Consider the following 17,578-nt stretch of genomic DNA (forward strand, 5'->3'; position numbering starts at 1 on the left):
GTGGGTGACGTACCTGACACAGACGAGTGCTCAGAAAAAGAGTGGGAATGTGAGTGTGAGGAGAGGGATGAAAGGAAGGGAAAACAGCAAGGGTGTTTCGTTCCATTATTCTCTATTTCATCACAATCTCCAGGTAATTCTGAGGTCTGTCCAGTATTTAAAGAACATGCTAAACCGATAGATATTTCACCACTGTTAGGAAAGGTAACCAGTGCTGCATTGTAATTTCATTTAGGAAAAAGAAATCAGATAGAAGGCAGAGGAGCTGGTAAGTTTGAATGGCAATTGTTGACTGAAGGGCATGAACTTGATAAAAGAATAAGGATACTGAGTGAAGAAAGTGTAGAATGAAAAGAAGGAACAATGGAAATAAAGGGAATTCAAGTGCTTGTGTGTGAAAGGTCTGAAAATGCTAGTGCAAGAATGACTCAGTTGGGAAGAAAGTGCACCAGTTTAGGATTTGGTTTGAATGAAACAGGACAAGCCAAAGAACAAAGGATGGGGATGGTACACCAGGAAGGTTTACAAGCTCAGGCAGCAAGTCAGGAATGCACAGGGGTGTGAAAGTCCTAACAGCTCTGCTATGCCAAGCAGTAATTAAAAAGCACACACACTTAGGTTCAGTAATTTGAAACCTGACTGACCAGTTGTTTACAAAGACAGCCTATGAATCTCCATGCAATATTAGAACAATCTAGATGAGAACAGGCCATTCAGCCCAATAAAGCTCACCAGTCCTATCCGGTTGTTTCCTCCAAGAAAACATCAAGTTGAGTTTTGAAAGTCCCTAACGTCTTACTGTCTACCACACTACTTGGTAGCTTATTCCAAGTGTCTATCGTTCTTTGTGTAAAGAAAAACTTCCTAATGTTTGTGCGAAATTTACTTTAATTTAATAAGTTTCCAACTGTGCCCCTGTGTTCTTGATCAACTTATTTTAAAATACAAGTCTCGATCCACTGTACTAATTCCCTTTATAAATTTAAACACTACAATCATGTCACCTCTTAATCTTCTTTTGCTTAAACTGTAAAGGCTCAGCTCTTTTAATCTTTCCTCATAATTCAACCCCTGTAGACCTGGAATCAGCCTAGTCGCTCTTCTCTGGACCTTTTCTAGTGCTGCTATGTCCTTTTTGTAGCCTGGAGACCAAAACTGCACACAGTACTCAAGATGAGGCCTCACCAGTGCATTATAAAGGTTGAGCTTAACCTCCTTGGACTTGTACTCCACAGATTGTGCTATATAACCTAACATTATGTTAGCTTTCTTAATGGCTTCTGAACACTGTTGGGAAGTTGATAGCATAGAGTCCACTATGACTCCTAAATCCTTCTCATAAGGTGTACTCTCGATTTTTCCGACCGCCCATTGTGTATTTAAACCTAATATTTTTACTTCCTATGTGTAATACTTTACATTTACTGACATTAAATTTCATCTGCCACAAATCTGTCCAAGCCTGTATGCTATCCAAGTCCTTCTGTAATGATATAACGGATTCCAAATTATCTGCTAATCCACCTATCTTGGTATCATCTGCAAACTTAACCAGCTTGTTACATATACAGTAATCCCTCCTCGATCGCGGGGGTTGCGTTTCAGACTCCCCCGCGATAGGTGAAAATCCGCAAAGTAGAAACCATATGTTTGTATGGTTATTTTTATACATTTTAAGCCCTTATAAACACTCCCACACTGTTTATAAATATTCCCCGCAAAAGTTATACAGCATAATCCTTTGTATTCTCTTAGATATTAGGTAAGATTCATTGAAATTATGTATATAAACACACTGTTTATATACAGTAAAACTTAAATATTATTTTAAAGATATTGAGTGTCTCCGATATCACATATGTTACAGCCATTACGATAGACAGGCCACCAGCAATAAATACGTTCAATGCAAGAAAAATAGTATACAGTAAATTTGTGTACAGTGACACTAAACATACGTACATGTACTGTAAGTAGAAAATTAATTATGGTTACTCACCAACAATGACACGATGACTTGTCCGATAACAATGAGTTTAATTTTACTGCACAACAAAGGAGAGCGTTACAGCTCTTCCAAAGGAGCCACTTCAGGCGATTGTGTAGCACTGCCGTTGTTCTTCTTCTGGCAGTCTTCAATCCAAATCCCTAAAGCAGATTCCATCCAGACTACTGCCTTATTACATCCAATTACAACTCGTTTTGCACCCTGGCTAAAAGGACACTGCGGCCGTAGATCTTATATTCCTTTCCTACTTTTTAAATAAAAAGAATCGTAGCCTTCAACAAATCCAAAACGTTTACCTTTTCGGCAATCATTAACATCTTCAGTTTGCGCTTGGTCACGGCCCCTGAAGCAGTAGCAGATCGTTTTGGAGCCATAATCAAGGGCTTGACTATGCACAAAGATGAACACAAAAGAGCACAACTCTTAACACAGCGAAACACGTTGATGCTGAATGAGCGAGACGAGACTTCCTGGTTAACACTGCATTCAGCATGCAGGAACTTAACTACATGCTCTGATTGGTTAGCTTCTCAGTCAGGAGAACTTAACTGCGTGCTCTGATTGGATAGCTTCTCAGTCATCTGCCAATAGCGTCCCTTGTATGAAATCAACTGGGCAAACCAACTGAGGAAGCATGTACAGGCAGTATATTTAGTTGTGCTTTCATATAAAATCCGCGATAGAGTGAAGCCGCGAAAGTCAAAGCGCGATATAGCGAGGGATAACTGTATTCCTATCTAAATCATTTATATATATTAAAAATAGCAACGGCCCTAGCACTGACCCCTGTGGAACACCACTCTTAACATCGGCCAGTTCTGATGAGGTTCTTCGCACCATCACCCTCTGCTTCCTGTGTCTTAGCCAATTCTGCACTGTGGCATCCGGCCCGTTCTGGAGACCAGCTGGGACACCCAGGAGGACCGGAGGAGGGCTTGTACCTCCTCTAGACCGCGAGGGGGCGACCGCCCTGGTTATGTTGGGGGCCCTGTAGGGACCCGTGGCCACCGCCAGGAGGCGCCTGGTGCCTGAACAACCCTGGAGCCCAGCACTTTCGCCACACCAGGAAGTGCTGGGGGGAAGAAGACAGGGGACACCTGGAGGGCTTCCGGGTGCGCAGCCGGCACTTCTGCAAGAGTGGGGCGTGTCTGCGGAGGAGTGCCGGGAAGCAGCTGGAGCCCATCCGGGTTTCTATTTAAGGGGCCGCCTCCCTTCAGTCGAGGGCAGAAGTCGGGTGGAAGAGAGATGGAGCTGGAGAGAGGACAGGAGGCGGCCAGGAGAAGGAAAGGCACAAAGGACTGTGAGGCCTGGACATTGGGGGAACGGTGCAAGAGGCACTGGGGAATGCACTGTAAATATTGTAAAATAAACATGTGTGTGGTGAACTTAAGATGTCCGTCTGTCTGTGTCTGGGTTGAAGTCCACAGTGGCGTAGTCGGCAGGATTCAAACCTGCGTGGGGAGGTGGGGACCTGTTCTTAAAACAAATTGTTCTGTGGACGGTCAGACGCAGCAGTGGACCCCACACACTCGCTGCTGGAGCGGCACGTGCACAACCCCATGGGAGCGGTTTACCCCACGGGCCGCCATCGGACCGCAGTATGACCGTGATCCCCGGGTGCAGAGGAAGGAGAACAGGCGTCGCCAGAGTGCAGCGGGCTCCGAGAGTCGCGCTGTCGCGAAGGACGGCCCAGCCAGCGTGGTGACAAAGAAGGCCACACCGAGGCAGGGGCCTCGGAGAGACGGGATCCGGGAGGTGAGTGCCCTGCCCTGCAGTAATCGGCCCATCGGGGTTGCACTTACCTTATTTCCCACAGGGAGGGATGATCCGGATCCGCGTCCGTGGCAGGAGCACGGCGGGCCACGGGCTGTCGACAGCGAGGGTGGCAGCGGAGGAGGCTGCGAAATCGGAGCCGAGAGGCTGCCAGGAGGCACGCCACCGCACCCAGAGAAGGGGAGACAAGATGGCCGCGGGCCGGATGTCCCGCCTGTTGACAGGCACGGGATTGGCCGGTGTGTCTTGTGCGCCCGCCAATGATGGTACAGAGGCGGGACCAAGGAATGCCAGTCTCATGCCGGGAAGAGACCCGATTGGGCCAGAAGGACAACGAGTGCGGCTGATGGACAGAGTACTGCGGGGAAGGTAGGTCTTGCCGTCCCCATACAGCATAAGGGGGGATTCGCCGAAAATGGCCGTGACTTTAATAAGGAGGACCGGCAACAAGTAGGCAATTCCCCAACAGCGGACGCGACGGTGCAGACTGCCTGCAGAGTGAGGGAGCGAGTCCGCACGGGCTGGCAAGACCAAACCCGCAGCAGTCTCCTGTTGCTCTGCAGGGACGCAGACGGGGCTGATTTGAGGTTTCACCATGCTCAGACCCAGACCGTCAGGGCGTCCAAGAGGAAAAGGAGGAACCAAGGGGTGAATGCCGGTTCCTCCAATAGGATGGGACGTGTCGCTGGGTGCGTGTGTCCGGTGAAGGGCCGTCCTCTGCGGAGGCAGAGGGAAACCCCTGGGTGGGTGGAGGAGCCGCCTGCGAGAGCGGTCCCGCCAGTGATGAACGGACGGGCATGGAACCTGCGGCGGAGGAGCTAGACAGGCAAGTCGTGGGCTGTCGGTAGGGGGGTAGAGCGCTGCCGGTACAGAAACCGGTGGGACGCTCGGTGCGAGTGTCCAGGCAGTGCTTCTGGCCCTCCCTTTTGTCTATCCACCGGACCGAAGCCCCGACGAGCGCTGGGACCGACACCGTTAGGAACCTGCCCTCCTGGAACGGACCGCTCCGCGGGAGGACTCCCCACCGGAAGAGCGGATGGTGCCCTGGCTGGCGGGGATGGTGGAGGCGAGAGCGGCGCAGACCAGAGGGGCGCATTGGTGTCGGAGGGGGTGCGAAATGAGATGTCCCAGGGTGCCGTGTTGGACCCTGGGGACATAGTAGGACCCTCTCTGAGGACGTGCTGTCCTCTCGGGAAGTGCCGCTCGGACTGACATGTCTTCGCTGGCGGTGGGGCACTGTGGCATCCGGCTGGGGCTGGAGCCCGGCCGGGATGCCCAGGAAGACCGGAGGAGGGCTTGTACCTCCTCCAGACCGCGAGGGGGCGACCGCCCTGGTTATGTTGGGGGCCACGGGTAAAGGGCTTGGAAGCCCAGCCCTGTAGGGACCCGTGGCCACCGCCAGGCGGCGCCCCGGTGCCTGAACTACCCTGGAGCCTAGCACTTCCGCCAAACCAGGAAGTGCTGGGGGGAAGAAGACAGGGGACACCTGGAGGGATTCCGGGTGCGCAGGGAAGCAGCTGGAGCCCATCCGGGTTCCAATTTAAGGGGCCGCCTCCCTTCAGTCGAGAGCGAAAGTCGGGTGGAAGAGAGACGGAGCTGGAGAGAGGACTGGAGTCGGCCAGGAGAAGGAAAGGCACAAAGGACTGTTAGGCCTGGACATTGGGGGAACGGTGCAAGAGGCACTGGGCAGTGCACTGTAAATATTGTAAAATAAACATGTGTGTGGTGAACTTAAGATGTCCGTCTGTCTGTGTCCGGGTTCAAGTCCACAGCACCCATCTAAAAACATCACCCTGAACTCCCACTTCTTTTAACTTGATGCCCAACCTCTCATGTGGCACTTTATCAAATGCTTTCTGAAAGTCCAGATAAATAATATCATAAGCTCCACTTTGATCGTATGCTTTTGTTGCAACCTCATAGAATTCCAACATGTTAGTAAAACACGACCTCCCTCTTCTAAACCCATGCTGACTGTTCAGAATAACTCCTGTCCTTGACATGTGTTGCTCAATCTTATCCTTAATAATTCCTTCCATTAATTTTTCTGTGATACATGTTAAGCTTACTGGCCTATAGTTGCTTGGATCAGCCCTGTCACCCTTTTTATATAATGGGACGATATTTGCCATTTTCCAGTCCTTTGGAATCTCTCCTGTGCACAGTGACTTCCTAAAAATACGTGTCAAGGGTTTATATATGTACTCACTAGCCTCCTTAAGAACACGAGGATAAATATTATCTGGGCCTGGTGATTTGTTCGATTTCATCTTATTTAATCTGAGTAGCGCTTCTCCCTCTACAATTTTCAAATCCCTCAGTACCACCTTAGTAGTCGTGTTTACCTCTGGGAGGTTATCCACTTGCTCACTTGTAAACACCTCAGAAAAATGTAAGTTTAGGGCATCCGCTATTTCACTGTCTGTATCTTTTAATTCCCCTTTACTATTCCTGATGAACTTGAGCTCCTCCTTAACTGCTCTTTTACTATTAAAATACTGAAAGAATCTCTTGGGGTCTTCTTTCGCCTTATCTGCTATATTACTCTCCAACTGTCTTTTAGCCTCTCTTATATCCTTCTTAATGGTTGCCCTCATGTTCTCATACGTGCTACAATTCTCTTTGCAGTCATTAGTCTTATATACCTTATAAAGCAGTTTTTTCCTTTGCAACTTCTTTTTTAAATCTTTATTAATCCATCGTGGAGTTTTTTTTAGTTTCCTATTAATTCCAAATTTAGGTATGTATCTGTCCTGCATTACATGTAAAACATTTTTAAACCTGTTCCACTGCTCCTCGACTGACTCCACATTTAAAAGCTTATCCCAGTCTATCCTACTTAGACTTTGTCGCATCTGCTCAAAATTAGCCCTACCAATGTTCAACTTAACAATTTTAGTCTTTGCATCTGTACTCTTACAAAATACTGAGAATTGTATTATATTATGGTCACTTGACACTAGTGGTTCAATCACCTCTACACCCTCAATTCTATCCTGATTATTACAGAATACTAAATCCAGACAGGCTTCACCCCTTGTTGGTGCTTTAACATGCTGTGTTAAAAAACAGTCGCTGATTACTTCTAAAAACTCCTGCTCTTGTGCTCCTCCATCTGTAAGGTTATCCCAGTTAATATTTGGATAATTAAAGTCCCCCATGACTATAATATCTCCCTGTAAACTTGCCTTTTTGATATTACTAAAAAGATGTGTGTTGAAATTACTGTCTGAATTGGGTGGTCTATAACACACTCCTAAAATAAGACCTCTTTCCCTAATATTTTACAGGCGAAGCCACATGTCCTCAATAAGATGGGGCTCATCATCCAACTGAAGATAACTTACATTTAAACCCTGTTTGGCATAAACAGCAACCCAACCTCCTTTTCTGTTCTGTCTATCCTTCCTAAAAAATGTGTATCCCTATATGTTACACTCATCCCCATCTTTGTTATTTAGCCAGGTTTCCGTTATTGCAATAAAATGGAGAAAAGTGAGCTGGTCTTCAGTAAAGAACATAGGTCAGTTTTAGGAGAGATGATGGATTTAGCACTTGGATTTTGGAGAGGTTTTAGCCCACACTTTCAGGTAGCAGTTACCATAAAATAAAAAAAAGGACACACAGGCAATGACAAAAAAATAGAAGGGTAGCGCAGGAAGACAGGAAAGGGAAAATAGTTATTTTTGTTTCAATTTCCTGATCTTTTGCAACAATGCTACTTCCATTGCGAGGGTTTATGAACTTTGTGTTGGTGCAGGTAATAAACAGTGAAGGGAATTAGCTGAGTAAAATCCATGCAGGAGACTGGGTTACAACTAGCACATTGGAGTGGAGTGGCACTAATGGCTAAGCTGTTCCAATGAATGCCTAGAAGCAAAGTTTGAGTGTTGGCACCAGGTCGACAACCAAGAAGCTGAGATGGACAGAAATTGCTTTGTCACCTTCCGTTTGCAGACCTGCCTACATAGCAGAACGAACAAAGAAAGTGGAAAAGACCAAAGGCAAAGACTAAGACATGGCAAATAACTGAAGAGACAGCAAGGAAAAGACACTTACTGGGGTTTAAGCGACTAACAAGTCCACAAGTCATGCATTAATAGGGCTAGTCACAATAGTTAATAGTTTAAAAGGTAAGGTTTGTTCATTACTGCAGCAAATTTATATTCCAAGGGGTGGAAACTGAACAAACCAGTTAGGAATGAGAAAATAAGGTGATTAATTTTGGGTTCATAAAGTATACATTCTGGGTATTAATTAAGTGGGATAATTAATATAATTAATACTATTATTAAAGAGAGGTATACAGAGCAAACTGGTGAACTTTTCAGGAAGAGCAGGTGCATCTGGTACATTTGCAAGTCATATGGGCTCCGATGTTTAAGTATAGTTTTATTGGGAAAATATGGAACTCCTGCTGTGGTTGTCAGCTGTGGTACAGGCACAGGACCAGTGGGCCAATTCTGAACTGAGGTGTTTAGCACAGCGAGTATGCATATGTGGGCAAGCAACTCTACTGGTGGCCTACATGGGGAATGATGAGGGCTGCATAGCTGTGATGTCTCATGGTGGTGATACCAGCCTATACTGGTAAAGGCTGATGGCAGTCAAAGGTTACACCATGGGTAGAAAAGCACAAAAGGCAACTAAATCAACCCCAAATGTGTGAAGAGGGGCCACAGATGTTGGTTTGTGAACAGTTTATGCAATGGCACATGTGCTCCCACTTGGGCAGAAGTGGTTGTACTGGTGGTATGTTACCTTTCAAATTATGATGTTAACTGTACAGCTGTATATGCTTAAATAGATAGTTTGGGACAGGAGTCTAATTAGCAGTTAGACACAAAACCAGTAACGAACAAAGGTCAGTTATAGGAATTCACATAATAGACTTAAATTTCAGTGGCCCAGTTTAGGGGAAGGTGTGGACTTGTCTCATTTTGAACCACCAGATCTGATGACATATGAAGACTGCAGAAAGCTCAACAAACAGTTGAAGCAAGCTGGAGCAGATACAAGTCATCAGGAACAGATCCATGATCTTCTGACTGTCTTTGAAATAAAGAGGATATGTAATGGACAAATGGTCATGCACAACTTTTAACACCGGGAGAGGAAATACTGAAAATCAAAGCGCAAAGTTATTCAACAGACTCTTTAAACAATTAAGACTGTTTATAAAGACATCATACAAACGATTTATCAGGGTGGAGTGTTGTGATGTAAGATTTTGCATATAAGTTGATAAATACTTTGTATGTCTTTATTTGTAATTTACTGTAGGCAAAGCAATGTTACATTAGTGAGAAGCATTCATTTTTACAATTATCTACCCCCCAACCAGGAATGGGTTTCTTTGAATTTTACGACAGGATTTGGGGGATGTGCCTTAAACCAGTTTGGCAAGGTTTCTCTGCTAAAGTCTTTCAACACCCATAGGAAAGCCAGGCTGCCTAACTGCTAGGGACGCAACTAATGATTATTTTGGTAGTCGACTAATCATTCAATTTATTTTTCAGTTAGCCGATTAGTCACGATTATTTCATGCCTGACTATTTTGTTGCCTGCGACCTGTGGTTGCACATCCTGTTCTGGGCTCCAGTGCATGTCTCACCTCATCTGCTCACGTCTGTCAACCTGAGAATGTCATCCCTATGTCTCTGCATTAACATTATTAAAATTAATAATAATCAAATTAAAATAACCAGTGAAACATATGAATTTGAAAATAATCAGATGTTTTAATATTACTGTGACTATCTTAACCAAAAAATACATCATTAAAACTGAAACTTTTTCATATTTTAGTAATAAATGACAAAATGTAGACATAAACTATATAATGTGTAAAGCCTGAAGTACAAAGATCAAATAAACATTTTCACAAAAGGTTCAAGAATGATACAACAGCTTCGTGGTGCAGCGGTAGGAATTGCTGACTTATAATCAAGAGTCCCCTGGTTCAATCCTGACTGCCTCGTATATTTACTGTTTTGAGTAGTGATTTCCTCTTATTGTTAATATTATACAATAAACACATACATTTGATTTGCGTCTGTAACAGCCACTGTAATAAATGTATAGTACTTGCAAAAGATACCATATTTTTTTTTCAATTTCATTCTCTCAGTCACGATCACTATACATACTACCACCCCCCCAGGGATCTGATGCTGTTACTTTTTATCTGAAACTGGGAATAACTGTAGATATGAGTGGTGTTTTGAAAAAATTGAACTGGAAATTCTCTGATTTGGATGGATAAAAGCTGACACACTAATGCTGGAGAATCTTATGCCGTATTCGTATCTCATTGTCACTTGATTTTTTTTTATTCAATTTTATGCTGAATTAGTAATCGCCTTAAGGCCCTTGATGTCAAAGCTGCACTGACAAAAAAACAGCAACATAGGTATCTATACTAATAAAAGGCAAAGCCCTCACTGACTCACTCACTGACTGACTCACTCATCACTAATTCTCCAACTTCCTGTGTAGGTAGAAGGCTGAAATTTGGCAGGTTCATTCCTTACAGCTTACTTACAAAAGTTGGGTAGGTTTCATTTCGAAATTCTACGCGTAATAGTCATAACTGTCATATATACTGTAAAAGAATGCAGCTCGATAGCCGTGGGAGGCGGAGTTTCATATTAAAATATTTAACCAATCACATTTCAGCCGTCATTTGTTGCCAGGCAGAGAGGCTTTCACAATCTGTTGTGGAGGCACTCCAACACAGAATAAATGTCGATTAACCTGTTGCTTTAACCAATCAGATTTTGAGTTGGTGTCAGTAGGGCCCTTTAGCAGGCGTACGGCAACGTCACCGTATTCAGACCCATTGATTGGATAGAAGCCGATATGAGGAACTCTACGAGGCCATTAAACACAACGCAAACGCTCCGAGTGAAAGATTGTCGCGTGCACTACGGCCAACTCCATGGCAGGATTCTGGACAATATTATTTGACAGACACAGACCAGATTTCAAGACCATGAAAACCTGATGTTTGTCACGTTCCTTGAGCCCCAGAAGTTTTGGGAATACAAGAAAAATTTCACGCATGCAGCCTTCTCCACTTTAACACAACAGCCACGGAGCGCTTTTTGATCTGTCTCGGCTAAAAACAGAACTGACTGTAATGTATGCCATGGATGATTTTGCAGGAGAATCTCCCACTGATCTCCTTGACTTCCTTCATCAGAAAAATCTGAATGAGAGCATGGCGCAGCTGTTCACATTGGTATATTTGGCGGTGAGCGTTCCTGTGTAAACTGCTTCTGTCAAGCGGACATTTTCAGCCCTAAAGCGAAATCAAACTTATGCCAGAAATACCATAGGGCAGGTTCACCTTTCAGCATTAGCTTTGATGGCGATAGAAAGTGAGGTTTTGATGGAACTGAAGCGCACGGATAATCTGTATGACAGAGTAATTGAACCTTTTTTGAGGAAAAAGAGGATGATGGATTTTGTTTACAAATAATCCGAATTTTTAGTGAGTAAAATGTTGCGATTATTCTAAATAATATTGCAAGTTTATGAGTTATTATTGATGTTTTTTATGTGTGTCGCGGCTGTGGCTGCAGTAGAAAGGAACTTGTTCATCCCTGGTTTGTCTATAAAATAAAGGCATTTATTGTGGCTACAGGAGTATATATATATACTCCCCGATCTATATACTGTCAAATAAATGAACCACACGCCGTGGCGCAACACAAGAGGCTTTGCCTCTAGCACTGACATCTGAGGTTCGATTCCCGAAAGGGGGTGCTGTGCGTGTGTATGCCTGATGAGCCCAGAATTAGGGCAAAACACGTGCCGTGTACTGTTTGCATTATTTGACAGTAAAACTATTTCAATATATTCAATATATATATATATATATATCAGCACTTCCCGATTCATTTTACCCTCGCCCCCCCTTGGTTTGAGAACTGAAAAAATATGAGGTTAACGCAGAAAAACAGATCATCAATTGAAGCTTTATGAATAATGGATACTTTATTCGGCATCAATAATTGTTTTGGTAAAGCCAAACTCACTGTAATACTCCTTCCATGTTCTAATTTTGTTGCTACTAGCCATGATTAAATAAACGGTAAAAAAGTAAAAGCGAAGCCAGGGTGACTTATCCAGGCAGGCAGGCGACAGCTCAATAGCTCGAATTTAGATATAAGTAGGTTCTATTTAGTTGACAGAAAAATCTTTGGTAGGAATGTAAGTTGAATTTAGTCTTTAAATTTCTATGTTAAGAAAAATTTATGCAATGATGACTAAATTTAACTTACATTCCTACCAAACATATTTCTGTCGACTAAATAAAAATTACTTATATTTAAAATTTAAATAGAACTTGAACAGATACGATAGTTCATAATAACCATGCAGCTCTAAGTGCACGTAAGAGCAGGAGTCATCCGTTTTAACAAGCAGCATATTGCACTGATACGAAATAGCCTGCCCATTTAATTATTAAGATTTTGTACAAATAATGTTTTTCATTTTTCTTCCTCGATGGATTCTGGCACCCCCAGCAACAGCTGCTCGCACCCCAAAGGAGATGTATATAGATATAGATTGTGAACTTGAACCCGGACACAGACAGACGGACATCGTTGTTTCACCCAACACACACGTTTATTTATAATATTTACAGTTAGTGCACTTCCCAGTGCCTCCAGCACCGCTCCCCCAATGTCCAGGTCACACAGTCTTTCAGCCTTTCTGTCCGCCTCCAGTCCTCTCTCCAGCTTCGTCTCTCTTCCACCCGACTTCCGCTCTTGACTGAAGGGAGGCGGCCCCTTAAATAGGAACCCGGATGGGCTCCAGCTGCTTCCCGGCATTGCTCCGCAGACACGCCCCAGTGTGGCGGAAGTGCCGGCTGTGCACCCGGAAGCCCTGTCTTCTTCCCCCCAGCACTTCCTGGTGTGGCAGAAGTGCTGACCTCCAGACTTCTGCAGGCACCGGGGCGCCGCCTGGTGGTGGCCATGGGCCCCTGCAGGGCTGGGCTTCCAAGCCCTCTACCTGTGGCCCCCAACATAACCAGGGTGGTCGCCCCCTCACGGTCTGGAGGAGGTACAAGCCCTCCTCCGGTCCTCCTGGGTGTCCCGACCAGGCTCCAGCCCCGGCCGGATGCCACAAGATAAAGATATAGATATATATATATATAGAGATAACAGTGACAAAACAATTACATTGATTACATTGACAATCATGTTACGTTATTTTCAAAATGTTTCCTTTTCTTTTTCATTACTTCTTTAACACACTACTTCTCTGCTGCAAAGCGCGGGTATTTTGCTATATATATATATATATATATATATATATATATATATATATATAGCGTGGCGGAAGTGCCGCTGCCTTCCTGGCAGCTCTCCGGCGCCACACAAAGTCTTCCCCGCACTTCCACCACACCAGGATAATTCCCGGGATAATTAGGCACCGGGCGCCGCCTGGCGGTGGCCACTGGTCCCTACAGGGCTGGGCTTCAAAGCCCTGTACCCGAGGCCCCTGCCTAACCAGGACGGACGCCCCACTGCCTGGAGGAGGCACTCGCCTCCTCCGTCCTCCAAGCGCCCCGCCGGGCTCCAGCCCCAACCGCAACGCGACGGGATAAACCGGCATCGGCGCGCCTGGCGGTGACCACGGGCCCTACAGGGAAGGGCTTCCATGCCCTCAACCCGTGGCCCCAACAGAACCAGGACGGACGCCTCGCGGTCTGGAGGAGGCACAAGCCCTCCTCACGCCCTCCTGCCCCGGCCGGCTCCCCACGCCGGGGCCATATATATATATATATATATATATACATACAGTGGTGTGAAAAACTATTTGCCCCTTCCTGATTTCTTATTCTTTTGCATGTTTGTCACACAAAATGTTTCTGATCATCAAACACATTTAACCATTACTCAAATATAACACAAGTAAACACAAAATGCAGTTTTTAAATGATGGTTTTTATTATTTAGGGAGAAAAAAAAAAATCCAAACCTACATGCAATCAAGCGTTTGCGATAACTTGCAATGAGTCTTTACAGCGCTCTGGAGGAATTTTGGCCCACTCATCTTTGCAGAATTGTTTTAATTCAGCTTTATTTGAGGGTTTTCTAGCATGAACCACCTTTTTAAGGTCATGCCATAGCATCTCAATTGGATTCAGGTCAGGACTTTGACTAGGCCACTCCAAAGTCTTCATTTTGTTTTTCTTCAGCCATTCAGAGGTGGATTTGCTGGTGTGTTTTGGGTCATTGTCCTGTTGCAGCACCCAAGATCGCTTCAGCTTGAGTTGACGAACAGATGGCCAGACATTCTCCTACAGGATTTTTTGGTAGACAGTAGAATTCATGGTTCCATCTATCACAGCAAGCCTTCCAGGTCCTGAAGCAGCAAAACAACCCCAGACCATCACACTACCACCACCATATTATACTGTTGGTATGATGTTCTTTTTCTGAAATGCTGTGTTCCTTTTACGCAAGATGTAACGGGACATTTGCCTTTCAAAAAGTTCAACTTTTGTCTCATCAGTCCACAAGGTATTTTCCCAAAAGTCTTGGCAATCATTGAGATGTTTCTTAGCAAAATTGAGACGAGCCCTAATGTTCTTTTTGCTTAACAGTGGTTTGCGTCTTGGAAATCTGCCATGCAGGCCGTTTTTGTCCAGTCTCTTTCTTATGGTGGAGTCGTGAACACTGACCTTAATTGAGGCAAGTGAGGCCTGCAGTTCTTTAGACGTTGTCCTGGGGTCTTTGTGACCTCTCGGATGAGTCGTCTCTGCGCTCTTGGGGTAATTTTGGTCGGCCGGCCACTCCTGGGAAGGTTCATCACTGTTCCATGTTTTTGCCATTTGTGGGTAATGGCTCTCACTGTGGTTCGCTGGAGTCCCAAAGCTTTAGAAATGGCTTTATAACCTTTACCAGACTGATAGATCTCAATTACTTCTGTTCTCATTTGTTCCTGAATTTCTTTGGATCTTGGCATGATGTCTAGCTTTTGAGGTGCTTTTGGTCTACTTCTCTGTGTCAGGCAGCTCCTATTTAAGTGATATCTTGATTGAAACAGGTGTGGCAGTAATCAGGCCTGGGGGTGGCTACGGAAATTGAACTCAGGTGTGATACACCACAGTTAGGTTATTTTTAACAAGGGGGCAATTACTTTTTCACACAGGGCCATATAGGTTTGGATTTTTTTTCTCCCTAAATAATAAAAACCATCATTTAAAAACTGAATTTTGTGTTTACTTGTGTTATATTTGACTAATGGTTAAATGTGTTTGATGATCAGAAACATTTTGTGTGACAAACATGCAAAAGAAGAAGGAATCAGGAAGGGGGCAAATAGTTTTTCACACCACTGTATACAGTATGTGTATGTATGTGTATGTGTGTATGTATATGTATATTTATCTGTATGTATGTATGTATTAGGGCTGGGCGATTTGGCCTAAAATCAAAATCTCGATTAATTGAACATTTTAACTCGATTACGATTAATGAACGATTATTTTATTCATTTTTTTGCCTTCATAGTTCACAGACAAGTTTTGTACAGTAAATATGCTCACAGATTACAAGTGAGAGATTTTTTTAATGAAGGGTGCATTACTTGATTTTAAAATAATTGAAGGAAACACACTATCTGCATGTGCAAAGCACACTATCTGTGGGCCCAGTCCTGCTTCATTCACTGCATTTATTTGGTTTTTGGCATTATCTGTTGTGACTGGGATATTAGTATTGGGCCTCTCAATCCTCCAGTCTGTCACTGCTTCCATCAATACATGTGCCAGGTTTGTGCCAGTGTGACTCTCATAAAGGGGGCATGTCTGCAGTACAGGGCTTCGTATCTCCAACTCCGCTGAGATGTAATGAGTGGTTACGGTCACATAGCTTTCTGTTGCCCTGGAGGTCCACCCGTCTGTAGTTAGGGCCACAGAAGATGCCTGGGACAGTTCAGCCATAACTTTTGACTTTTCCTGCTCATACATACTTGGGATGATATTGTCACTGAAGTGAGTGCGCGACGGAATATCATAGTGTGGCTCAAGCACGTGTATCATATGTTTAAACCCCTTGTTTTGCACAACGGAATATGGCCTCATGTCTGCAGCAATAAACACCCCAATAACTTTTGTAATAGCATTAGCCCAGTCTGATTGGGAAGCAAAGGGCTGCTTAAATGCCGCGGATATCTTTGGTTGTTGCGCAGTCATTGTCTTGGGTCCTGTCACATCAGGGTGGTGTCGTTTTAAATGAAGGGCCATGCCCGAAAGTGTTGCCAATCTCATAGGGCTTCCTCGTGCCACACAGTTGACAAACTGTGGTGGTTTTATCCACCACCCTTTTCCCATCAACATATTTAACAGGGAAGCCAAAATGCTCCCACACATGAGACTTAAATGATGCTGGAGGTTTGTCGAGCTCCTCTGCTTGAACTTCTACCGCTGGCCATGACCACGCGTATGTAGCGGCAAATCGGACAAAAGTTGAGTGAAAATGAACGAGAGAGGTTGAGTTAGTTCGCGAGAGGTTGAATTAGTGCGCAAGAGAGACAGAGTTACTGCACGAGAGCTACCGAGTTAGTGCGCGAGAGAGAGAGTGCGTGAGAGAAACAGAGTTAGTGCGCGAGAGACACGTGCACAATACAGTGGAACTTTTTTTTTCTCGGATCTTTGGATCAAGTGCATACCGAAACGTGGACAGGAATCGTATCGGATCACGGATCAACAGTGATCCGTTGCACCACTAATAGAAAATATAGAAACTTGATTTTAGATCAAGTATAGTTCATTACATACAGTATTTCTATGTTATTATGGAAAGTACAATGAATCATTTTAATTAATTCAAAAAATAACCATTTTCAACATTTGTAATTAATTGTAACATTTCTGCAGTAAGGGGACAGTCCAGAGGCCTGTGTGCAAATCCCTATGTAGTCACTGTTAGTTTCAGGTCTACATTCTCTCCTAGTGTCCACAAGGGTTTTTTCCCCATTAGTAAACATATTACATAATCAGTTCAGCAGATTCTCATCATTTATTTTATCTATTTTCTGTGCTAATGTAAGGTTTTCAATTACTCATTCTCCAAATTAAAAGCAATTAGTACATCAACTCTCATTGTTAATTCAGATTTGTTCTTAAAACACTGTAATTCTAAATTGAATTTTTGATTGTTCCCCTAGGATTAATTGCTAAAGAACCTATATTTCAAAGAGAAAAATAGTTGAGTGATTGAGTCATAAGTTGAGTCATAAGCATCACATCTATAAAAAATAAATAAACCTAAAAAAACAAAAACACAAAACAAACTCAGCTCAGCTCCTCTTCTGGCAGCATTTCCGGGTGTAGCGGAAGTGTTGCATGCTCAGACTCCGGAGCTGTCCAGACGCCCCCTGGTGGTGGCCACGGACTCCCGCCAGGTTAAGCTTCTAGGCTACAATTCTGTGGCCCCGATGTAAACCAAGGAGGCTGTCCTCTCTTGTCCTGGGGGAGGTACTGCTGGTAATATGTTCATTCTCCCAGTCTTCTCTTCAAAAGGGCGTCCTATGCAGGCAAGATCCCTGGCAATCCATCACATTGTAAACAAAAGTTTGGCCAGAGACAAAACACCAGTGTGGAAGGTGTACACAATGGTGAGTTAATGGATAACCTTCATAAAAATACTGTGAACAAGAAGGAACCTTAACATTATATCTGTTTATTATATTAACAGCATCATTCTGAATTTGTTTTGTAATTGACTTCTTGTATGTCTATATTATAGCACGTACCTGTCAATCTGTTCATTC

Source organism: Polypterus senegalus, chromosome 3, assembly GCF_016835505.1.
Source record: "Polypterus senegalus isolate Bchr_013 chromosome 3, ASM1683550v1, whole genome shotgun sequence".
Taxonomy (NCBI): domain Eukaryota; kingdom Metazoa; phylum Chordata; class Cladistia; order Polypteriformes; family Polypteridae; genus Polypterus; species Polypterus senegalus.